This window comes from Eumetopias jubatus, unplaced genomic scaffold (genome assembly GCF_037043125.1).
Source record: "Eumetopias jubatus isolate StellerSeaLion01/CBP00866 unplaced genomic scaffold, mEumJub1_p1.0 scaffold_14, whole genome shotgun sequence".
Lineage (NCBI taxonomy): Eukaryota > Metazoa > Chordata > Mammalia > Carnivora > Otariidae > Eumetopias > Eumetopias jubatus.
This window is the reverse complement of record NW_028274820.1, coordinates 38,785,522-38,811,812: the sequence shown is the minus strand read 5'-3', so window position 1 is coordinate 38,811,812 and position 26,291 is coordinate 38,785,522. Positions and strand designations below refer to the sequence as shown.

At 39.1% G+C, this 26,291-nt stretch overlaps 1 pseudogene; it reads right to left on the bottom strand.

Moving 5' to 3' along the window:
- Window positions 1–14,370: 14,370 nt before the first annotated feature.
- Window positions 14,371–15,071, bottom strand: LOC114221050 (sorting nexin-3 pseudogene; annotated as a pseudogene).
- Between the last annotated feature and the right edge of the window lie 11,220 nt (window positions 15,072–26,291).

Genomic DNA, 26,291 nt, shown 5'->3' with positions numbered 1-26,291 from the left:
GGTTAAGTGACTTCACATATAAGAAACAGCCCTGCCCTGCCTCCAAAAAAAAAAAAAAAAACCAAAGAAACAGGCCCAAGGTCTTGTGATGTGATGTGAGAGACTCTGATTTGAGTTAGATGACCTGAGTTCAGATCTCTGTTCCTTCCCTTGCTCAATGTTTTTGGGCCTGTTTCTTCATTAAATCACGTATTTCATAGGATTGTTGTCAGAGGTAGATAAGTTACTGAAAATACGTGACACACCATCACTCAATAAATGTTAGTTCTCCCTATCCTTAACACACACATCAGAAAAGTGACTTAAGAGCAAGACAATATGGTGGTTTCAGGTTTTGAGGTGATGCTGTGACTTCCAAGCAGAAATGCCTCTCAATTAGAGACTGATTCAGTTTTCAAGAATTACTTAACTGTGTGTTCTGTGCCAATTACGTGACATCAGAGCTCGGGAAGACTTGTCAATAATTAAAATTGCAAAAGGAAGAGCAGAAGGCCAAAGAAAAAATGATTGGAAGATGGGAACAGAAGAGAATCAACAGTGCAAGTAAATGAGATCAAAGCCTTGGGAAAACCAGTGATGGCAAGTGAAGGATGGATTTCAAGGTTAAGGTTTAGCTGTTAGATGACAATCTTGGTAAAGTACTACAACACTATTTCAGGGGCGCCTGGGTGGCTCAGATGGTTAAGCATCTGCCTTCAGCTCAGTTCATAATCTCTAGGTCCTGGGATGGAGCCCCACGTCAGGCTGGGAGCCCACTGAGCTGGGAGCCTGCTTCTCCCTCTCCCCCTGCTTGTGCTCTCTCTGTCTCTGTGTCTCTCTTCCAAACGAATTAAAAAAAAAATTTTTTTTTCAAATATTGGATATTGTCAAGGGGATGGGGATTTCAGGGAAAGGGGCTTGGGGTGATATAAACATGATTCTCATCACTGCACTGTCCAGCATTTCTTACTTGATGATTCGTTTTTTAGAATTGCCTAAGGTCCCTAACCATCATTTCCTATTACTCCCTCATCACTGCCTTGGCTGAGATTCCTGGGAGGCAGGAGACTCCTCTGGAAGGGCCTGTCCTGCCCCGTCAGAGATTTTTCAGCAGTACCTTTTCTCCTCGCGTTTGGGGGACCCCTAGCAAAAAGTACTCCCAGAAACAAAATTTGGGGGAAACATCAAATATGGAAAAGCTCTAATCCTTTATAATCTTTTACAAACCCATTGCTAACTCTGAAAAATACTTTATTGCTATAGGTGTCTGGGAAGTTGGTCATAATAGTTGAACAGGCAACATATCCACATTATAGTTTTTATTCAAACAACAAAAGACTTGCAGATATTTGGATGATGGGTGATACACTATAAATTCTACATTTTAAATGGTGAAGCAAATTCAGGAAATAATTTATGAAAATCCCAAATGTCCAAATTTTTCTGCAAAGTGTCTACTCACTTCATTTCACTAGGAGTTGGTCCTTGGAAGTGCTGACACATTTGCAAATGATAGAAAGTATAACTTTACCTGCACCATCCCCTATGGACACAAGGTGTAGGTCTCTACAATAAGCAAAGGGAGAATTATACATATTACTGCTAGAATTTAAATTAGCATAGAAATTAATTCATGGATACTCCTTGAATAGAGAATAGCTGTTAAACCTAAAACAAATATGCATCATCTTAAACATCAGAATTCTGGAACAGAAAACTCCAGCACCTGCTCCCGTAGAGCACTGCTAGTTCTAAAAAATGAACTAGTTGTCCTAATTTTTCAATGCTCTCAAATTTCAAATTATATGTATTGAATTTGCTTCCTTGTAAAGGAAGTGGGAAAAGTGCTTGATAATTTGGGTACATTCAGTCAGTAAATAACTTCATCAGGCTATACTGATGAATAACCTTTGACTAAATATTTACTGGGAAGCAGAATAGCATCATAGCTGAGACAAAAAGCTATGGGGTCAACCTGCCTGAGCATAAATCCTGGTTCCCACTCACACCATGAGTTTGGGCTGATGGCCTCTCCACTTCAGTTACTCTATTTGTAAAACAGCAGTAAAAATTTTGTGTAGGTAGCGGTAACACACAGCGTTACTGGGCTACTGAAGTGCTATTCCTCGTAAAGAAGTTAGAATGGGTTCCTGGGACTCAGTAGTACTTCTGGGGTCAGGACACTTAGGAATCTAATGGGTCCTGCTCACCCACATGTTGCTGAAACAGTTTTGGCCGCTTGCTCCCTGCTGCCAGACCCCCACCCGGCCACCACCATCCTGCTGGGGCTAGAAGCAGCTATTTGTCTTCCCTCTGCTAGCGAGAGGTCGCCAGTTTCTGGAATTTAGTTCATTAGGTTTCTTTGCAGCCTCAGCAATCTGATGGGATTTTTTAAAAACCTATGATTTTCCTGTATATCTAGCTTATATGGGTTCTTAGAATGAGAGCAACAGACGTCAACGTTGGAAGCAGAAATCTCAAGAGAGAAACTTAGAAAGTTCTCTACCTGTAGAAGTTTGATAAACAGGTGGTAAACATTCTATTTCCTTTTACTTTTTCTACAGTTATATATATATATATATATTTAAAGATTTTATTTATTTATTTGACAGAGAGAGACACAGCGAGAGCAGGAACACAAGCAGGGGGAGTGGGAGAGGGAGAAGCAGGCTTCCTGCGGAGGAGGGAGCCTGATGCGGGGCTCGATCCCAGGATCCTGGGATCATGACCTGAGCCGAAGGCAGATGCTTAACGACTGAGCCACCCAGGCACCCCTACAGTTATATTTTTAAATTCTACTTTGAAACTTACTGAATTACTGGATGAGGTATGGGGTGCAAATAATTTTCTTTTTAATTTACAAAGGGCCAGACAGTTATTCTCACAGTAAATACTGGAGAACACTTTCTTCTTCTATATTGTTAGAGTATAAGATTGGGTCTTTTTCTGGAGTATGTATTTCATTCTATCCAATTTTTTATCCTTGCACCAGTACCACGTTTTTTAATTATTGGACTTTTGTAGTGTTTTAATAGCTAATAGATACCTATTCATTCTTTCTGACGAACTTCATTATACTTGAATAATATTTTAATAAAACATAGTGGATTTTGACAAGAACCGTATTAATCTTTTATAATATCCTCTGAAAAAAATCTCTAAAATGTTTCCCTAATTGGAAGGTTGGATTTTGACCCCAAATTTCTCTTTTCCTTTCATTATATGTTGATGTTTAATGGTATAGTGGTAAACCAGCTTTCTGGGGCTAGGAGTGTGATTTATAGTACTTTCCTTCTCTTTGGTGTAAATATTCCCACCACACTTGATTTCAAGTTACCGATGCGACATCACTGAACTCAGAGTTGTGAAAATATACATACATTTGGCTCTCATGAGCTGGTACAAGCTAGCACTATTGTACCACTGGCTATATTGATGATAAATATTCTTTTTAAAAGAAATAGAAGTTTGGGGCGCCTGAGTGGCTCAGTCAGTTAAGCATCCAACTCTTGATTTCAGCTCAGGTCAAGATCTCAGGGTCCTGAGATCAAGCCCTGAATGGGCTCCACAGTGCAGGTGGAGTCTGCTTAAGATTCTCTCTCTCCTACTCCCTCTGCCCCCCTCCCTCTCCCTAAAAAAAAAAAAAAATGAAGAAGTTATTTGTTTTCTAAATGAGAATCACTCACTTAAATTTTAATGGAGAAAAAATTAGGCAATATGGAGTAAAATTGATAAATTAACTTGAGAATAATATTTTTCAAAATATTTCAATAAAATTGATAAATTAACTTGAGAGTAATATTTTTCAAATTAGGCAATATGGAGTAAAATTGATAAATTAACTTGAGAATAATATTTTTCAATGACAGTGGACTCTTAGAAGATCATTTGTACATTTTGCATATGTCAACCTTTTTTTCAATCTGTATGAGTACATTCATGCTACATTTATTGACCTTCCATCTTCTGATAGTTCAAATACTGTATTGAATCATATACAAAGAGGGTCGGTGACCAATGTTTATAGCAGCAATGTCCACAATAGCCAAACTGTGGAAAGAGCCAAGATGTCCATCGACAGATGAATGGCTAAAGAAGATGTGGTATATATACACAATGGAATATTATGCAGCCATCAAAAGGAATGAGATCTTGCCATTTGCAACGACGTGGATGGAACTGGAGGGTGTTACGCTGAGTGAAATAAGTCAATCAGAGAAAGACATGTATCATATGACCTCACTGATATGAGGAATTCTTAATCTCAGGAAACAAACTGAGGGTTGCTGGAGTGGTGGGGGGTGGGAGGGATGGGGTGGCTGGGTGATAGACATTGGGGAGGGTATGTGCTATGGTGAGCGCTGTGAATTGTACAAGACTGATGAATCACGGATCTGTACTTCTGAAACAAATAATGCAATATATGTTAAGAAAAAAGAAAGAAGAAGAAGATAGCAGGAGGGGAGGAATGAAGGGGAGTAAGTCGGAGGGGGAGACGAACCATGAGAGACGATGGACTCTGAAAAACAAACTGAGGGTTCTAGAGGGGAGGGGGGTAGGGGGATGGGTTAGCCCAGTGATGGGTATTAAGGAGGGCACGTATTGAATGGAGCACTGGGTGTTATACGCAAACAATGAATCATGGAACACTACATCAGAAACTAATGATGTAATATATGGTGATTAACATAACATAGTAAAATAAAATTTTAAAAAATGTGTAGCTTGATTAATAACATGCCAAGTTCAGTTACTAGCTGAGCTTCCTTGAATATTGGAGGCACAATACTGTTGGTCATTAAATTCATGAGGGGCCGAAAATTGTTGTTAACTTCAAATTCTTCTCATGGCTTTCCCTTTTATCAGATGAGGGAAGATGGGTTAGAATCAGATGCTCTGTCTACCGGCTCAGGAACAGATGCCACTGAATCAGGCACAAGCAGCAACAGAGTCGAGAAAAGCCATTTCATAGTCTTCCTCCTCTACCACCATTCACATTTCCAAACATAAGAGGTTTATCAACAACTTGGACCCAAGCTGATCAGGTAAGTAGGCATCTTATTCCAAAAAGCCTAGGTTTTTTTTAAAGTTTTTTTTTCTGTTTCTATTCCTAAGTAATTAGACCTGACCCCCATCCTTAGCGAAAAAGTCTGCATTTCACACAAAGTCCTACAACAAGATGTGTGACCCATGTAGTTGGCCATGTAAGTGGTGGCTTCTCACTTACCAGGGCATGTCACTGGCGCACAATGGACTTATTCGGGTCAAGGCGTGGGACGTTCCATTTCCAGTGTAGTCAGGTAGGCTCACGCGGTCAGCCTCGCAATCCTGGCTGTCCACCTGCTCCTGCCACAGAAGATACAGTCCTCACCTTTCTTCACACCTGTTACCTCCATCCCTACTGGAAAGGGGAATCAGAGGAAACAGAAGTTTTATTTTATATCTTTCAGAGCCGGCAGTCCATTCTCCTTCAGGAAAGGCAAGCGATAACAGCAACTTAGAAACTCAGTTCTTTGGGTCTACCATGGATTTTCAGAGCCAAACATTTCTGGTATGTTCACAGTATTATATAATTTTGAACTGAAAATGACACATTATCTAATTCCAACACACTGTTTTGTAAATGCAAGTTTCTGGCCTGCATATTTTCATTGGACGAACTGAGAAAAAATATAGGATCAACTGAGTCAAGACTGTATGTGTGAGTGGAGGAACAATGTCAAACAGATTTATCTTGCTGATCTAACTACTTTACTTCTCATTATCAAATTTCTAATCATTAACTTCAGCTTCGCTGATGAAATAGCAGCAGAATTGGTAAGAAAAGAAGACTGGTGTTAGGGGAACAGAAAAAAGATAAAATCATTTAAATCCCCACATCACAGGAGGACCACTGTGGTTCATTGACAACAGCACAATCACCAACTCTAAGATGTTCCAGGTCTTGGGTATATAAGAAAAAAAAGAAAAAGAAAAAAAAGAAGCAGACTGGAAAATCTCCAGATGGCCAAATAGGATTGAACAAACTATTCAGAATGCAGCACAAAGGGACAACAAGTTGAAAACTGAAAGTGAAATCAAGATATGTAAAATGAGAACTCCAACATGTCTTAATATTCCCAAGGGAAGAAATGGAGAAAGAGGAAGAGAGGCAAGTTTTGAAGAGCTAATGGATGAAAATTCTCCAGAATTGAAGAAGTATGCGAGTTTTCAGATTGATATACCTACAGCTACAGTACAATGGCAGCAGTGTTATAGGAAGGGAAGGGGAGGGAAGCGACGGGGAGGGGTGGGGGGAGAAGATGGGGAGGGGAAGCGAGGGAAGGGGAGGGAAAGACAGCATGAGAAACCCCACAGCTAGGCACACCATATTAAAAATGCAAAGCACTAAAGATGAGGAAAAGCCATCTTAAATCTATTTCTTCAGTAGGAGGAAAAATGAACATAGAAGCAAGAAGATGAACATAAGAGCGACACTTAAAAGAAATAAGAGTACCTGACTTATCTGGTCCTATTCTTGCAAATGTGAACTGTTCCTTGCCTTATTCTCAGGGCTTAGAGATCAAGAAAAATGGGGGAGCAATGGCTTATGAAACAAAACCACTCCAGGCTATGGAACTCAGAATGGAGCCCAAAGCAGCACCACGGTAGGTGGGACAAATGGGAACGGAATTCAGAGAGGAATTGAGCTTAAATGTATGCTGCAAACTCACGTGATTATATCACACCTGCTATTGCACGAGGAGACAGGATGGCCTCAAACGTGCTATTCCTTTTCAAAGCCTTGTACACACTTGTACAAGGAAAAGGATCCTTATAGTAAACAGGAATAAACAACATTGGAGAGTCAAATCTGGGGAAACACACAGGATTATGGTAGTTTAAGAAAGCATATTTCACTCACTTATAACATCAGACCTTGCACCAGTTGCACTAATGCCCAGAGGAGTGGTGAACCCTCCGGCAGCGGAGGGAACAAGGCACCGCTGTGGAGGTTCCTCGCTCCCACCCGTGAGGTTGAGAGGTCAAGAAGCACAGGATTAAAACGGGCCGTAATGATTGGCAAAATAAATGATCAGTTCTGTGAGACTCAGACCTGTTTGTTGTCAGCCCTGGTCTGTTCCCAGGGTCCAGGTGCTCAGGAAATATTTACTGAGTGAATGAATTAAAGTAATCTGAAACACAAAGGAAGGTATGACATTAATAGACAACTTAAGTCCCTCTGAAATATGTCATACTCTCTCAAGATAAATTTAAAAAATAAACAATCTAGGCACTGATTTTCTGTGCCATCATATTTAAAAGAGGACAGGGTTATAAACATTTTAGGTAATGTTAAATTGAGTTTACTAATTTATGACATGACCCTCAAGGGAAAATTCTACCATCTTCAGGCCATGCAAACATATTTTTAACTGAAAATATTTATAAAACACCTTTCAGTTGGTTGTATATCCTTGCCATTACACAGAAAAGTGACAGAGCAAGGCTTATGTGGGGGATTTGGGTTGTTTTTATGCACCCAGCACCCCAGCACCCCCACCTATTAAGGGACATTCTCTGAGTGTTGCTTCCCACTTCAGAAGCCGAAGGGACTGGAGACACTGTCTTCCTGCCCTCTTGGGAGCCTGAGCATAGGCTCACAATCCAGGGTTGACCAACTGGGTATTTCCAACCAGGGCTTCAAAAGACGCAGGGAGCTGAGAAACTGCCAGTGATGAAAGTCAGCAGCAGCAGCTGCTCCACAGAGAGAGATGTCCAGTATCCTTTGTGGAACAGTCTGTCAGAGACAGTACAGCCGTAGCCTCGGTGTCCGCTGGTGCCCATGACAACCATCAGGAGTGCTCATCAGTCACAAAGGGCTGTGCTTCCTGCTCTTTGCCAACCTTCAGTTGCCCATATCAGTTTTCTGTTCTTGATTCCCCAACTTCCAGAATGATTATGTGGACTTTCTTTTTTTAAAAAAATATTTTATTTATTTATTTGAGAGCGAGAAAGCGAGCATGTGAGAGAGAGAGCACGAGCGATGGAGAGGCAGGCTGCCCATCGAGCAGGGAGCCCGATGCGGGGTTCGATCCCGGGACCCCAGGATCATGACCTGAGCCGAAGGCAGACGCTTAACCGACTGAGCCACCCAGGCACCCCTAGACAACTTTCAAACAGATTCATTTTCTCTTCAAGTTAGCCAAAACCATTTTCTCTCTTTTTTTAAAATTTTATTTATTTGAGAGAGAGAGAGAGAGAGAGTATGAGTAAAGGAGGAGAGGCAGAGGAAGAAGGAGAAGCAGGCTTCCCACTGAGCAGGGAGCCTGATGTGGAGCTCAATCCCAGGACCCTGAAATCATGACCTGAACTGAAGGCAGACACTTAACCGACTGAGCCACCGAGGCGCCCCAATAAAACATTTTCTTTACACAAAACTCTGAATGACAAACTTTGCCATTTGTGATACAAGTTCATGTGTTATAGTAATTTTATTTTATTATTTTATTATTTATTTATTTGAGAGAGAGAGTATGCGCAAGAGAGAGAATAAGCACAGGAAGGAGCAGAGGGAGAGGGAGAAGCAGGCTCCCTGCTGAGCAGGGAGCCAGACTCGGGGCTCCATCCCACAACCCCAGGATCATGACCTGAGCTGAAGGCAGACGCTTAACCAACTGAGCCACCCAGGTGCCCCATAGTAATTTTAGTATTACTCAGAGAAAACACACAAAATGGGTACATGGTCCCTTAACTTACACGTCTGCCACTTAAACTTGGAGAGAAAAAAATTCTATGAATTGTGAGGTGAATTAATTAATTTGTTAAGAACAAGTATTTCCACTTTGTCTTTGCATGTAAACTATTGTCTAGGCAGACAGCAATGCAGACCATAACAGCTACAGATGACTCTTTGTATTTGGCTCAAAATCCGACTATGCCTCATCATACACTTCGTCTTTCAGACAATGCATCCTTACTACAAAGGCATGTTTCATTTTTAACTACGTAACTTACCTCTCAGGAGTGTGATATTGATGATGTTTTTAGTCTATACACTGATGTTACTTTCCTGTGACTCATAAGTAGCAGCTGATCAGGGACATGTTGATGCTAATTCATCATCTGAACATCCTTCTGGGTCATACATATACATAAAACCGACTAACTTGTATATGCTAAAGTAACTTAAAGGGCTACATCATATCATCATAGTTTTAGAGGCAGAAAACTAGATGTTATTCCAAATGGTTTCTCTTTGCTGGAGGAGAGGAAAAAAGAAAAAGGAATTATATACATAGATGTATCTATTCTATTGCAGAAAATCTTCTAACTCTACATATACCCATAATTGCATTTAAATTGCCCTTCCTGCATTAATTCAGGGACTTTGTCATGTCAAGAGAAACTTAAACTTTAATAATGAAAAAAAAAAAAAAGAATAAAAACATTCCCAACCTTAAGTGGCAGGAAGAGACAATAAAAGAAATGTTTATTCTCCAAAGGGCCCAAATGTAAAAATATTGATCATGATTCCTACTGGCAACACAAGGGGATTCTTGTCATTTAGAAGATTTTTTGTACCACACACTATTAAGTCTAATAGTTTATTTTTGAGGGGAGGGAACAAGAGTGGTGCCATCTCTCAGTTGTCTTCTACTAGCCTGGATCATGTTAAATGATGACTTCTGCTGTTTTTCAAAAAAAAAAAGAAAGAAAAAAGAAAAAAGTGCCTTATTATTTGTGGATTCTCGGTCCATCTTTATGAATTTGTGATTCTGGGTACTAAAAAAGAAGGGGATAATTCTCCCTAATTAAAGAGGAATTAACTGTTCATTGGCCCTAATACTCTATCTAAAGAACAGATGGGCTCTCTCCTTTGACTTCTCCCTGATTACCATTCAGCGGTTATTAAACTTACGTACAATTCCTAGTCACGCAACTGCCCTTATCTACTTATTTGGAACTATTTTAAGTTACTTATGTGTGACTATCATACCATCACAATTTAAATAAATGATAATTTGCACACAGAAATAACTAGTAAAGATCTGTCTAGGAGAGAAGGGAAATATAGCTTTTACCAAAATGTTTTGAATGCACAGATGAATGTTTTCAAGTTCAACTGTATCCAGTGAAGCTCATTATCTGGTTAAGTGGCTTCTTAAAAGTTGAGAACTATAAAATATAGAGAAGACTGTAACTTCTTAACACATAGGATAAATATTAATAATTAGTAATATTTAATGAGTAGAATATCAACATTAAAAATTTGTAAGTTTATTACCACAAAAATTGCATAAAAGATATGACATTAAGAAATATTAAAGCCACAATAAATTTGTATTTCACAAGAATTAACATAGTTAATTTTAAATAATTATTTCTGGGGTGCCTGGTCAGCTCAGATTATGATTCCAGGGTCCTGGGATCGAGTCCCACATGGAGCCCCACGTTGGGTTCTCTGTTCAGCGGGGAGCCTGCTTCTCCCTCTCCCTCTCCCCCTCCCCCCCTGCTCGTGCGCTCTCTCTCTCACAAATCTTGGGGTGCCTGGGTGGCTCAGTCGTTAAGCATCTGCCTTCGGCTTAGGTCATGGTCCCAGGGTCCTGGGATCGAGCCCCACGTTGAGCCCCACATCGAGCTCCCTGCTCTGCAGGAAGCCTACTTCTCCCTCTCCCTCTCCCCCTGCTTGTGTTCCCTCTCTGGCTGTCTCTCTCTCTGTCAAATAAATAAAAATCTTAGAAAAAAAAACCAAATAAATAAATCTTAAAAAAGTTATTATTTCTGATATGAACTTGCTTCTATTATCACAAGAAATAGCAAAATAATCATTAAAAAAACTACTGCTGTGGGCGCCTGGGTGGCTCAGATGGTTAAGCGTCTGCCCTCGGCTCAGGTCATGATCCCAGGGTCCTGGGATCGAGTCCCGCATCAGGCTCCCTGCTCCTTGGGAGCCTGCTTCTCCCTCTGCTCCTCTCTCTCTCTCTCTCTCTCCCCCTCTGTCTCTCATGAATAAAGAAATAAAATCTTTAAAAAAAAAAAAACTACTGTTGTGAAAGAGATTTTAGGGCAATGTGATCTGCTTAAAAAAGAAAATTTAAATGTGACCATTTAAAAAAATGATAAAACTAAGAAATCATCATATGAATTGAACTGCCTAAGATCACAGAAGTAGGTGCGGCAAAGTTGAAACTAGGTCTGGTTGCCTTTAAATCAAGTGCATTTGTTCACATCACTACCTAGACTTCACTTCAGCCATGTATGCTTCTCAATCACTTTTATCATGAGAATGTTACTGAAAGGAAATAGAGTTAATAGCAAGCTTGTTTGTTTTAAGGTACTGAAAGGGACATATGGAATTTTGTTCATATTTCACTGCCAAAGCCCATCTCATGGCTCCCTAAGCTTTAGAAGGCAGGAAGGGAAATCTTCCTGTGTGCCTAGAAGGAAAGAAAGATATTTGGTGAGCAGCCTTAATGACTATATCATATATATATATATATATATATATATATAACAGCTATTCCCTTGAGCTTTGCAGGGAAAATAGTCACTTCATTATACATTCATTGAATAATGAATATTCATGTATCTGTGAAACTGCTACCAGAAGACAGAAGCTTAATGAAATTTGATATCTGAGCATACCTATCTGCTTCATTATATTACTAAGCAGATTTTTAAATGGATAACATGCAAAACAAAACAAAACAAAACAAAAATACCCTAGAATTTAAAACCAGATTTTGAAATCCCATATTGATTGGAAAATGTAATTTCTTCAAAAATACATTTGTTTATTCATTAGGTAATGCTTGTTTTTTTTCCCCTCAGTTCAGCTTTACCCAACTTAGTAATGAAGTCAGTGCAGAAAAACTATGCTATAGGTATTTTTTTTCTGTTTTACTGAAAAACCATCATGGTTTGAGGGAAGTAACTGGAGAAAGAATGAAGTGCCCTACCTGTAGAGAAGCTCTAACCATCTGAATGGGGAGTATCAAGATTGTCACTAAAATCTCTAAATGCTTTTAGGGGAAAAAATGCTAGAAGCCAAATAAATTGCACCTTCATTGCTTAGAATGTATGTGCTATGTTAGCTCATTTAAACATTTGTTATTTTTCAGGTGCTGTGCGACTTATACATTAACATCTGAGAACAATTGCCTACACAAAGACTAATGATATTATGACAATTTTAAGAATGTAATTTACCCAAGGTCTTAAAAAGCCAACCAACTGAAGTTTTGATGGGGTGAGAAAAGTTTGAGTCAGAAATACTTAGGTTTATATTTGAGCTTTTCTATTATTAGCTGGGGGGCAAGTCATGGAATCTCTCTGGTCCCGTTTCCTTTTCTCGGAACGGGGGATACTTTTATCCATATCACAGGACTGTTGAGGGGATCATTCATTCACTCACCCCATGAGATACTTAATAAGCCTCTCTATGTGCCATGTACTTTGCTAGGCATGAGGAATACAATGAAGCACAAAGCAGAGAAGAGAGAAGCTAAATCTATGATAGACTCCCCAGGCAAGCCTATTTTGATAAAGAAGTTAGGGTAATCAGCGAGCGTGAGAGTTACTGAGGAGGCCACTTTAGAAGGACTTTAGAAGGTCTCCCTAAGTAAAGCTGAGATTGGGAGGATGCAGACGAGCCAAGCCAAGCAAACTGCTTGGAGGAAATGCCAGCTGAGCAGAGGAAATATCAAGTGCACGGGGCTAGAGGCTGACTCAGGAGATGGCGCATGACCAGCGTCTACGCAACACTCAGTGCTTCCTCCGCACCGCTTGACCCGCCCCAGCCTACTCACACTCTTGCAGTCATTCGGCTTTGCACACAAACACCTCACTGGACCTGTGCTAACAGCTGTAATGCGTTTCAATGGCAGCAAATCTAATGAGTAAAATAGCAACCAATAAGAGCCTTTGGAGAAATTCATTGTGAGTGTTAATATAATCATTTAAGCCTAAATGCCGGAGATGTTTTCAACGAGGAAAAAAAAAGTAATCTTGAATACAGTTACCTAGAAATATGTAATCTTGGAACAGGTCATCAATTCTAAAACATTGAAATAAATACGGGTCTGGCACTTGCCTCTCTACAATTTAATCAGTAGGTTAATTGTCTGGATTAACTTTCCACCAAAAGAAACACTCTAACAATAATATTCCTTTTAGTCAAAATAACATTAAAGTTCAGTTACTAAATTTCAGAGAGGAGTAGCCAAGGCTGCTAAATTATCCAGTATGAGCCCAACAAATATCTTGCTTATAAAAGTTTGCAGCTTGATGCCCCTTGAGGTGTTTGTATATTTTACATGTCTTGTTAACTTCACTGAAAACTTGCTTTGAGGAAAGCAGACAATCACAGACCATGCGAATAAAATCATCTTTAAGAGGTGCAATAACAAAGCTCCATCACTATGCTCCATGCAACATTTTGATCAAGTACTCCTGTCAAGAGCTAAGCAATGGTCTCCTGATTCAACATACATAAAATTCAAATGTACGAAGACAAACATATATTCAAGACCAGAAATACCCCAAGTACCATCTTGGTTTACAGGTTAGAGCAGATTCTAAGTCATTGTCAAGGAAAAAAGTTTCAGCACTTTAGAAGCTGAAAACTGTCAACAGTGGACAGATCTGTAACCCATGTTATGACCCTTTGACAAAGATCTATAGGACACCATCCTGAAGTATCCAAGTGTTCATCATTAAATCATGACACTTTTATTAACCACAAATGATTGAGATGAGACAAAATATGAAACAAAAAGCACTGCAATGCTAAGCTAATCCCTATTGTTTCAAATACAATAAAAATTACAATTTTTCTTTTACAGTTACCCAGAAAACCATTGTTCAGAGATCTTGCCTGTATTCAGCTTGAGCAGTGAATAAATAAAGCTGATAGCATCAAACCATTCTTTTTTTTTTTCAGTGCACATCAGAAATGCTTTTTTATTTTTATTTGAAAACAAATTTTTAGACAACTGATTTTAGTATATAAATTTGATTTTGTTTTTATACAGAATATAAAGATTTCTCTCATTGATCTTCCACGTGAAAGGTATTACAAGCCTGAAGAGAGAGACTTTCTGCACACAAGTGTGTATCTTACACATAGGGGACTGGAAACCAATGGTGTAGTGCTTCTACACATAAATTAGGTCAAGGGACATCACATATTAAAAAGGAGTAAGAGAAATATTCTAGTTAATCAGATTCAAGAAGTAAACAGGACACAAAAACTGTGCAGATAAGACCAAGTCAGTAACTTTAGTTAGGACACTGTGGGTTATACTGGAGTAACAGGTCTGTGAGGCGATAGTGGGTACCACAATAAAACAGCAAGGAAGAGTTATTTATATAGAAAGGCTGGAATGGGGGATTTTCACTAAAGCAAGTTAACTTCTTGTCAACGGCCAAAACAAAACAAAACAAAACAAAACCGAGCATATGAATGTTAGTATACTGAAGGCATGTTATACCAGTTTCTGTGCAGCATGCTAAAAGTTAGTTAGAACTTCTTCACTGGTGCATATGAATAATAGTCACGGAAAGGTTTTTGTTTTTTGTTTTTTGTTTTGCCCCTTCTCACCAAATTTCAGGCATGTCTTATTTTAGATGGAGTATAGCTTTTATCTATAATTTCATCCTGTAAAAACATGTGAAGACAACGTTCATTCTGTGCCAGAGGATGACCAGCGACCTTGTTTATAAACTGCTCCAGCCCTTGCTTCCTTTCTTCAATAAAATTGTCATCAAATATTCCATCATCTCCTCTAAAAGGAAACTGACGCAAAAACACTTTTCCAGGGAGCGTTGGGGGGGGGAGGGGGGACTACAACCTTGCTCTCTCTTTCTTTTTCACTTCGCAGCCATTCAAGGTCACTGTATCTTCTTCTAACAGTAGATTCCTTCAGCTTGAAAACAGGCAGATTTGTCTTGACCCTGATTTCGTAGGTGGTGAAGTGGCCCCGGCCAACCCCCACCGTCTGCGGGTTGCTCACATCGATCTCGAGGAAGTTGCTGGCCGGCCCGTAGGCATCATTCAGGTTCTGCGGCTTGGTGATCAGCCGCCGGGTGTCCGCCACAGTCTCCGCCATTTCTTCACTGCAGCCGCCCGCATCAAACCATTCTTACATTTGGATTGTTATTCCACCACTTAATGTGAATATTATATATCTTTATAGATGTGTATATCCATATGCCACTGAGTGGACACCTTTCAATGTATCCTGCTTAGTAAAGCTCTCAAAATATCTTGTCACACCTTCTTTGCTCCACTTTTGGAAGTGAAAGCTTAACATCCTTTCTTTGCAATGTGGAAAATTATTCTGGATGTGAGGGGGATGGGGAGGATCAAGGATAAAAGAATGATGTAGGTTTTCTATCATATAAGTCTTCCATTAATTCACTAATTATCTGCTCAGTTTTTCTGCAGCTCTCCTGAAACTATGCCTTCCTTCATCTTTAAACAAATTTTTTGAATAGCTTAGAAACTACGATGTGGCTTTTCTTACAGTGGATCCTTCAGGTTCCAAGTACTGATACCAGTGGAAGCCTGTTTCTGCTCATTTCAGCTGTTCCTTGGCATTTGTCCAGAAGCCTAAAAAGAAACAGGCTTCCTTTCAGTTCCATCTATCACAGCCACAGAATTATATAATAACATGTCAAAATAATGACTCGGAGGCACTGTGAAATCCTGCAATGCCTTCCAAAGCTTCCAAGAAAGATGTAAGTTTTTTTTTTCTTAACAAGTATATTTTGTAGACTCAATACTTTAAAAATTGAAAATCAGTATATGGCATTATGGTTGAGCATAATATTAAAAGATAGTATCAGGACATTCTTCAACTATTCAAAAGAAAGTGGCATTTTCCATACTTGCTCATTCTATCTGGGATCATTTCAGCTTTGGAAAATGGTAAGAGCCTGCTTGTAATCAGAACAAAAGGATGACTGAATGACAACTTAAGTATCTATACAAAAACAGCATTAACTGGCATGGAATTTCTCCTGTCAAAAGCTGAATCTCCTTTGCTATTAAAGCTTTCAGATGCTTTCTGACACGTGATATAAAAATTTTTGCATTCTCTATTTTTAAAAATAAAAAAAATGTGTTAATTTTTTCACAACCAAAGCCACACACAGAGAATTTCCTGACCGAACATTAAAATGATAACATGTCTTTTCTGAATATACATGCTTATTGTATAGAGATTTTAGAAGACCAGAAAATATGAAGGAGAAAATAAAAATCTATACGTTCACCTTCCAAAGATAACTGCTCTTAATATTTTGGTACATTTTGTTCAAAGTTTTTCAAGTTTTTGTTTTGAAAGAGTTTTAGACTTACGGAAAAGTTGCAAAAATAGCATGGAGGGCTACCTTATATGTTTCACACAGCTTCCTTTAATGTTCATACCTTGTTATGAATGGTTAATAACCACAGTACAATTACCAAAACTAAGAAATCGACATTGGTACGATACTATTAGCTAAACTACAAACTGTATTCAAATTTTTCCAGGTTTTCTATTAATGTCCTCCCGTTCCAGGATCTTCCAGGAGACCTTCCGAAATGGCAGGCTTTGGGACAATAGTAAGACTGGGGCATCTTTAAGGACCCTGGATTCTCGTGTCCCATTGTATGGACAATCTTTCATCCCATATGTGAAGAAGTACGGACATCTGTGGCAACCGTGACTGCAAGGAGCCCAGGACTTTTTTGATGTCTGTGAACTCTCCTTCAAATCTCTCTACAACCAAATGGTTTGTTGATCCTCGAGAGTTAAATGAAAAGAATCTCAAATTTTCCCGCTCTTCTTTGGATTCCTGATACTCTTTAATTTTGGAGCCAACTTTCCAGTTTTCAAGTTGAAAAGACTGAAGAATGTAGCCAGTTTACAGCTTCAAAAAAATAAATGAAATGGAGAAGATAAGGCTGTCTCGAGGCAGTACAATAATAGAGAGCCTTCCCACTGAAATGTACAATTGCCTTTTCAAAAAATTGTTAAGGGCAGATGGGAGAAGAAAAAAAAAGATAAGGATGATGCCGTGTGCCCCCTTTTTTTTCCTAAGGCGAGTGTTGAAGATTTCTCAAGTAAAATAGGAATATTCAATTTTACCTCCATGCAGGGATTCTTATTTCAGTCCAGTAGGAAATGGTTTTCAACCCCTGCGAAAATGCTCTCCTCAGCCAGAGATCAAAGATTGGAGCTAGAGATGCGAGCAGGGGTGGGGCAGAAAGAGCACACAAGCTGAATCAATCAGCCAGGATTTGAATTAGCCTTCCTTCAATTACCAGCTAAGTGACTTTAAGGAAGTCACTTAATCTCTCTGGCTCTCTATTTTCCTACCTGTAAAGTAACACAGACCTCACGGGTTGTTATGAAGATCAAATAAAACATTTGTGCCTGGTTCTAGGTTTTCTAGAAATGTTAATTGAACCAGAAAATAACCGGCTAGATGTGGTTCAACATACTTTGCCTTTAAGGCAACGCCCGTGATCACACTTCAGGCATATTGGTTTTGTTGCCCGGCTACTTGGCGCTAAGGTGGACATTGTAACTCAGGAGAAACAAAATTTGTCTCCGATGCTCGGCAGCTCATACTCTAGAGCGGACACTTTACAGCCAATCGTACACGAATAGGAAGATAGACCACTGTCGACAGAATTATGGCCAAAGAGCGGCTGTAGAGAGTATCATTCTCTGGGTGGACAAGAACACAACCATAGCCTGGGGCCTCAGGTAAAGCTCTATTTAAAACAAAAACAAAAACAAAAAACAAAGCCTGAGCCCTGGGTGTTGTATACAACTGATGAATCCCTGAATTCTACCTCTGAAACTAATAATCCACTATATGTTAATTAATTGAAGTTAAATTTAAAACATGTGACAAAAAAATTTTAAAAAATATATAAAAAAAGCCTCTTTCGGGAACTTTCTCAAGATTACTTTTTTAAAATCACAATTGGACCTTAAAAAAAAAAGGCAGCTGCTGAAAAGAGCTGCAAAATATAAAAAAGAATTTTGTTTAATATAGCATTTTCCTGCCCCTTTAAAAGTTAGCTGACTTCATGGAAACTTACTGTTTTAAAACTTTCTTAGTTAAATCTCATTAGTAACAAACCCATATCATTAATAAAATTTCCTATTTGTTGCCTTAACTAAAATAGGGTAACTATATAAGTTATTATCCAGACCAAAATGCTTTGGGGAGGAAAAGTAGACTTCATTAATAATTATGCTGGGACCATAAAACATATTTAGAGACGGTTTTGGGAACACGTGGACAGAGGGCTACTCTAACTTTCCAGGAAAGTCAACTCGCCTGATCAGTCATGTCTAAAAGGACTGCGGAAGTATGCTGAGAGCGAGAGAAAGTGGGGCTGCTTAGAAACACACCGTGATTCTTTTTCTCCTTGAATTGGAAGATTTGCATGGAATTTTCATTTTAGCACTGACTGTTATTCGAAGAAAAACTCTACAGACCTAAACTGTCCCCAGATTTCACCAAAGCGGGAGTAGTTTTCTCATATTGATGGCCTACACTTTGATTTACTGTTTGCCAATGCACTAGAGACAGCATGCCATTTTGCGATGATTAGATTTGAACCTTATCATACGGCACCCTCCTCCCCGGGGAAGGGACACGTTATTTTCAACAGATCTGAGAATACATGGTTAAAAGACAAATGTAGGCTTTCAGATCATGTGTGAAGGGAAACAGGAGTGCCTATGTATATATTATATTCCGTAGATATTTCTGTTTAAATATTACAGTGTATACAGTAGATATTTGAGTCTGTTAGATTTATCAATTAGGTGCATATAATTTATCAATTATATGTAACTCACAGTTATTTAAAATGTTCTGCTAATGGCCTCTCCCCTTTTCCAGGATTCAGACAAGGCCTATTTATTCCATCTCTGCCCTGTCTTTTTCAAGCTTCCTATGTTCACTTTGAAAATTCACCACTTAGCTGTACCTTCTAATTAGTTATATTACTGGAGACACTAAAAGATTTAAAGGAAAAAAAAAAAAGGAAGGATTGCATTTTAAAACCCCTGATTAATAAGTTTTTTGTCAAAAGCCAGATACTATATAATATTTAACATGTTTATCCCCAGTTGCACTTGTAAATTCCCTTTTCCCTTCTTTTTTATATGATTCATTCATTTTATAATCCAAGTAATATTTTTAAACTATTTTCTATGTGCTGAGCAGGATTATCAGGGGGAGATGACAAAGGAAATAAGACATGGGCCCTGTGTTAAGGGGTTCACTACCTCATTTCTGTTCTTTAGAATAAGGTAACAGGGTAAGGATTTCATGACTCTGTTTTATATGTGCTCAGGGATCAGGAAAAAATGTGCAAAATATGCAAATTCTAAGCTTCTTTTGAAGTCTAGCTATTTAAAAGGTCAAAAAAAGTGTTTTCCCCTCTAGAGCTAATAGAGATGGAGGGATATCTGCCAAGCAAAGAGGTTCAATTTGGCCATGTATTCATTAGCTTCTCCATATACTGCCACTCTACTTAGACAAGAGGAGCTACTTACCAAATGTTCTGGGGGCGGTCAGGCTGAATGAGTGCATTTCCCAAAGGAGAAGTCCCATTTTTCACTGATATTTAATTATTTCTTTTATTTTTTTTCTCTGTTAAAGGTCTTGATAAGTGGTCTTTGCAAAACCCACCTATTTACCTCCTTCGTGAATGTTAGATTATACAAAATTTCATTTCAGAGTAAAATATCCTTAATGCAAATGCTCTTGTATAATGCCAATTTTGTATAAGAGATTGATTGTGAATTTAGATATTTTATTAACAAAGAACCACTGCCTGAGAATGATTAGTAATTTATACTCTCCCTGTGAAGACAAAAAGACTTGCCAAAATTCATCAAATTAATAAATATTTGGGTAATTATGACTTACCCAAGGTTGATTTAAAAATTCTATATATTAAATTTCCTGCAGTTCAATGTCGAAATTCAAAGCTAAACTCCGAGAAGCTAACTAGAACATTAAAAACAAACTGACTTTTCCAAAATTATAGAGGCAAGTTCAGAAAGAAACAATACGAAAAATAAGCACATAAATAATTTAAATAACCCAAAACTAAAATATAGAAAGATAGGTTGTATGAGATTTCAGTAACCGATATAAACTGACAGAAATAGGAAAATATCTCCAAGAAGATAGCATACCCTTAGGAGATTGTCTTGAGTGTTATGACTTGGGTTTTTTCTGCTTCCCAGACAAAAGCAGGTCATAAATGCATCTTTATCCATGGGGCAAAGTGGCCCAGCCTCTCTGTCGCCTTCCTGGTCACTTATATCCAACAACATTACACCAGACAAATTTATGAGCTGACTTGTTATATTGACAGTTGGAGAGTGACTACTAACTTACAGTAATTTACAAGGGAGGGGGCATTCTTCAGTGGAGCTAGGACTTTCTCCAGGGAAGACAGAGCCTTCTTAAAGCTGTTCGATGTTGGAGTCCCTTGTTACCAAATAATCACACACTTCTCCTTTCTGAGTTCTGAACAAATTGAGAAGTGGGCTTGAGAGTCAGATAGTGATCAAACCATCTACTGAAATTTCACTAAAGCTGGATTAGAGCATTCCCTTGGACCCAAGAACAAAAATATGCCTCTAATTCTTTCTCCTCTGCAGCCCCAGCTATTCACCCAGTCAGGGGCAAAGAAACTGGGCAGCAAGGTAGGCTTTCTCCTCATCAGGAAAGAGGGACATGTGAGGCTCCTAAAGTGAGCCAAAGAGAACAGAGGGACAGAGTGACAGAAAGATAAGTGACACATGAGCTGGGCATTTTGCACCTTAATTTTGCCTAACACGAACCACTGGTTAGATAAATTACCTTCTTAAAGACAAGGAGCTCTTCCTACCTCATCCTTCACGGAGGGCTAAAGTCACTGGTCAATGGGTGGGGGAGAATGTGAGAAGGAAAGATGGTGAACTTTATAGGGTTGAGGGAAAAAGTGCAGATCCTCTAAACCAAATGCAATAAGAGACGAAAACTTCTTCAATAGGTTGTACTTTCTCTGTGTGTGTGTGTGTGTGTGTGTGTGTGTGTGTGTGTGTATACAGATATAATACCCTGACTAAACACACACACACACACATAAACACGCACGCACATGCACACACACATACACACACTGAATTCTGATACAAAATCATATTTGGTTTCTCATTATTACTTAAATGTTTCACATGTGTGTCTTCTTTCCTTGAGTATAGATTATAAATACATAATTATATATATATAATTATATATATATATAAATACTCCAAAAAGGAAGACAGTATAGTGCAGCAAAAGCATCTGGGCTTTAGGTTCCCAGAGAACTGGGTGCAAATTCCAGTTCTGCAATTTGCCAGGTGTGTGAATTTGGATGAGTTATTTAACTCTGCAGAGGCAAAAATCTCATCTATTAAATGGGCTAGCTCCTAGGATTGTTAAGGGCATACAAACAATAATGCATATAAAACATCTACTGAATGTGCGTTAGTCATACTGACACTCGTACTTTTCCCCCACAGAAGGCATCTGTTATCTCTTTTGAATTCTGTGCGTTGTCAAAAGTGTCAAAGGATTTAATGAATAGTAAGCTCCCTTCCCCGCCTGGGAGCCACTGCTGGGCAGATACTACTTTTTTGTATGTATGGCTTTGGAATATTTGTATATTTTTAGTGTTTGGATATTCTAGTCTGGTCAATTAGAAATAATCTGCTTTTCAAATTAGATATATTTTGTAAAACTATGCCAGCACATTAGCAGTTAATTGTTTCTAAGAACAATTGAAGGCTTATTACAAGGGTACAAAGTTTCAGTTATACAAGATGAATACATTCAAGAGACCTAATGCACAGCCTGGTGATTATAGTTAACAACATTATACTGTATACTTGATATTTGCTATGAGGGTAGATCCTATGTAGATCCTACGTGTTCTCCTGGTAGCTATGGATACATTAGCTTCTTTATGGTGGTCATTTCACAATGTGTATGCTTATCAAAACGTAAAACTGTACACATACAACATATGAAATTTTTGTCAGTTATAGCTCAATAAAGCTAAAAAATTATATTTGTTTAATTATGTTTACCAATATCTATAGATTTGATGAACCACCAAGAGAGGGATTATGCTAAACTTGAAGTGGAGGTGGTAGTAGTATTGAGGAAATATATTACAACTAAACTGAAATGGATACACATTGAATGTGTCCATTACTACGTTAAGAAAATAGAAAGATCAGGGGCGCCTGGGTGGCTCCGTTGTTAGGCATCTGCCTTCGGCTCAGGTCATGATCCCAGGGTTCTGGGATCGAGCCCCGCATTGGGCTCCCTGCTTGGTGGGAAGCCTGCTTCTTCCTCCCCCACTTCCCCTGCTTGTGCTCACTCTCTCGCTGCCTCTCTCTCTGTCAAATAAATAAATAAATAAATAAATAAATAAATAAATAAATATAAAAGAAAATGGAAAGATCAAACAAAATGCCATTTTACTGTCTCATGTAAAGTAGACAACTCTCTAGTAATATGTTCTGGTCAGTCTGTGTCAAATGAGTTTCTCCTGGGAGTAAATTTGGTTGTCCTTCATGGGCAAAGAAATTCTCAGTGGAAATGCTCCTTACTAGCTTGGTTTTTCAGTACTCATGGAATACTGTGATAATTTTGCAGAGGTGTCACAAGTAGAACTAAATATGTGATAAATTCTGTGGAATGAAATATGTTAAACTAAAAAATACTCTTAATCATCTATGAATAACAGCATTTTTGGTCCTCTCATGTGAGAGAATTCATTAGAAATTGTTAAAGATTTGTAAAGACACAGAAATTTTGAGTTATGAATAGATTTTTAAAAAAGATTTATTTATTCATGTGACGGGGGGGGGGGGTGTACCAGCTAGGGGAGAGGCCATGGGAGAGGGAGGAAAGAATCCTCAAGCCGACTCCATGCCCAGCGCAGAGCCCGATGCAGGGCTGTATCCCAGGACCCTGAGATCAGGACCTGAGTGGAAACAAGAGTCAAACGCTCAATCGACTGAGCCACCCAGGCACCCTGAGTTATGAATAGACTTTCTACAGCAAAATTCAATTCAGCTTTTAAAAATAGACGTAAAATCTAGTCAGTTTCTCCTAAATATATGATTTTCAAACAAACAAAGCTTCTCTTGCCATCACTACTTCTATTACTACCGTTACTAATACTTTAGCACATACATGTTTTAAATGTAAACGAAGCCACACGAAGTTGAAAGTCAGTAGTAGCTGGAATGGAAAGAGTGACATTAAGGGTAAACTTGCACACCTGTGATTTCCCCCTAACTAGCTCTCCTTTTCACTTCCGCATCAGGTGCAAGGTGCAGCATACTTCTGGAGGACCTACTCTGCCTTCCGTTTCACACTCCGAGAGCATAAATGAAATTAGGTACCTGTCTACATTTACTACATCTGTCATTTTTTAGGTAAGGTTTTCTTTATGTTTAAGCAAACTTACAGTTTTTTTTTCTAGGGTGAGTCCTGACTTGATTTATGAAATATATTATTTGTTTTGTTTTGAAATAGAGAAATTGTATGTGTGGAACTACCTAAGGGATGTTAAGATATATTTGTTCTTAATTACCTTAGAAAAACTTTGAGGGAATTAACATCAGCAAACAAGATACAGAGCCAGTTTCCAGACTGACCGCCTTTGGTGGCTCAGATTCATGTTCCTTCCCCTTCATTTAGTGGGTTGCAACCTGGCGGCCCTGTCGGTCTTGAAGCCGTCGATGACCAGGACTAAAGTCAACAAGTAACCTCAAATAAACCAATTGGATTGTGCTAAAATTAGGGCAGTCTCTCCTTCTCCCTCCCTCCCTTCCTTCCTCTTCTTCCCTTCCTCCTCACCTCCCCCCTACACACACACACACACACACACACACACACACACACACACACACACACACACTTTTTCTCTAGCTGGAACATGACCCATGGAACAGTTTCCACCACTTAAATGGAAAAGCAGCAGGGAACACTGGCATGCAAGAGAGAGGAGAACAAACAACAAAACAGCAGAATAGGGGGGAAATGTGGGAAAGACAGTCTGGAGTCCATTTTAGTTCTCGGTTTTCATCCTTAAGTGTCTTTGGCATTCTTTTTCTTTTCATTTTTTTATTATGTTAATCACCATGCATTACATCATTAGTTTTTGATGTAGTGTTCCATGATTCATTGTTTGTGCATAACACCCAGTGCTCCACGCAGAATGTGCCCTCTTTAATACCCATCACTAGGCTAACCCATCCCCCCACCCCCTCCCCTCTAGAACCCTCAGTTTGTTTTTCAGAGTCCATAGTCTCTCATGGTTCTCTCCCCCTCCGACTTACTCCCCTTCATTCTTACCCTCCTGCTATCTTCTTCTTCTTCTTTTTTTCTTAACATATATTGCATTATTTGTTTCAGAGGTACAGGTCTGTGATTCAACAATCTTGCACAATTCACAGCGCTCACCATAGCACATACCCTCCCCAATGTCTATCACCCAGCCACCCCCTCCCTCCCACCCCCCACCACTCCAGCAACCCTCAGTTTGTTTCCTGAGATTAAGAATTCCTCATATCAGTGAGGTCATATGATATGTGTCTTTCTCTGATTGACTTATGTCACTCAGCATAACACCCTCCAGTTCCATCCACGTCGTTGCAAATGACAAGATCTCATTCCTTTTGATGGCTGCATAATATTCCATTGTGTATACATACCACCTCTTCTTTAACCATTCATCTGTCGATGGACATCTTGGCTCTTTCCACGGTTTGGCTATTGTGGACATTGCTCCTATAAACATTGGGGTGCACATACCCCTTCGGGTCCCTCCATTTGTATCTTTGTGGTAAATACCCAGTAGTGCAATTGCTGGATCGTATGGTAGCTCTATTTTCAACTGTTTGAGGAACCTCCATACTATTTTCCAGAGTGGTTGCACCAGCTTGCATTCCCGCCAACAGTGTAGGAGGGTTCCCCTTTCTCCGCATCCCCGCCAACATCTGTCGTTTCCTGACTTGTTAATTTTAGCCATTCTGACTGGTGTGAGGTGGTATCTCATTGAGGTTTTGATTTGGATTTCCCTGATGCCGAGCGATGTTGAGCACTTTTTCATGTGTCTGTTGGCCATTTGGATGTCTTCTTTGGAAAAATGTCTGTTCATGTCTTCTGCCCATTTCTTGAATGGATTATTTGTTCTTTGGGTGTTGAGTTGGATAAGTTCTTTATAGATTTTGGATACTAGCCCTTTATCTGATATGTCATTGGCAAATATTTTCTCCCATTCTGTCGGTTGTCTTTTGGTTGTGTGGACTGTTTCTTTTGCTGTGCAAAAGCTTTTTCTCTTGATGAAATCCCAATAGTTCATTTTTGCCCTTGCTTCCCTTGCCTTTGGCAATGTTTCTAGGAAGAAGTTGCTGCGGCTGAGGTCGAAGAGGTTGCTGCCTGTGTTCTCCTTTAGGATGTTGATGGACTCCTGTCTCACGTTTAGGTCTTTCAACCATTTGGAGTCTATTTTTGTGTGTGGTGTAAGGAAATGGTCCAGTGTCATTCTTCTGCATGTGGCTGTCCAATTTTCCCAACACCATTTGTGGAAGAGACTGTCTTTTTTCCATTGGACATTCTTTCCTGCTTTGTCAAAGATGAGTTTACCATAGAGTTGAGGGTCCATTTGTGGGCTCTCGATTCTGTTCCATTGATCTATGTGTCTGTTTTTGTGCCAGTACCATACTGTCTTGATGATGACAGCTTTGTAATAGAGCTGGAAGTCTGGAATTGTGATGCCGCCAGCTTTGCTTTTCTTTTTCAATATTCCCCTGGCTATTTGGGGTCTCTTCTGGTTCCATACAAATTTTAGGATTATTTGTTCGATTTCTTTGAAAAAAGTGGATGGTATTTTGATGGGGTTTGCATTGAATGTGTAGATTGCTCTAGGCAGCATTGACATCTTCACAACGTTTGTTCTTCCAATCCATGAGCATGGAACATTTTTCCATTTCTTTGTGTCTTCTTCAATTTCTTTCATGAGTATTTTATACTTTTCTGAGTACAGATCCTTTGCCTCTTTGGTTACATTTATTCCTAGGTATCTTATGGTTTTGGGTGCAATTGTAAATGGGATTGACTCCTTGATTTGTCTCTCTTCTGTCTTGTTGTTGGTGTATAGGAATGCCACTGATTTCTGTGCATTGATTTTATATCCTGCCGCTTTACTGAATTCCTGTATGAGTTCTAGCAGTTTTGGGGTGGAGTCTTTTGGG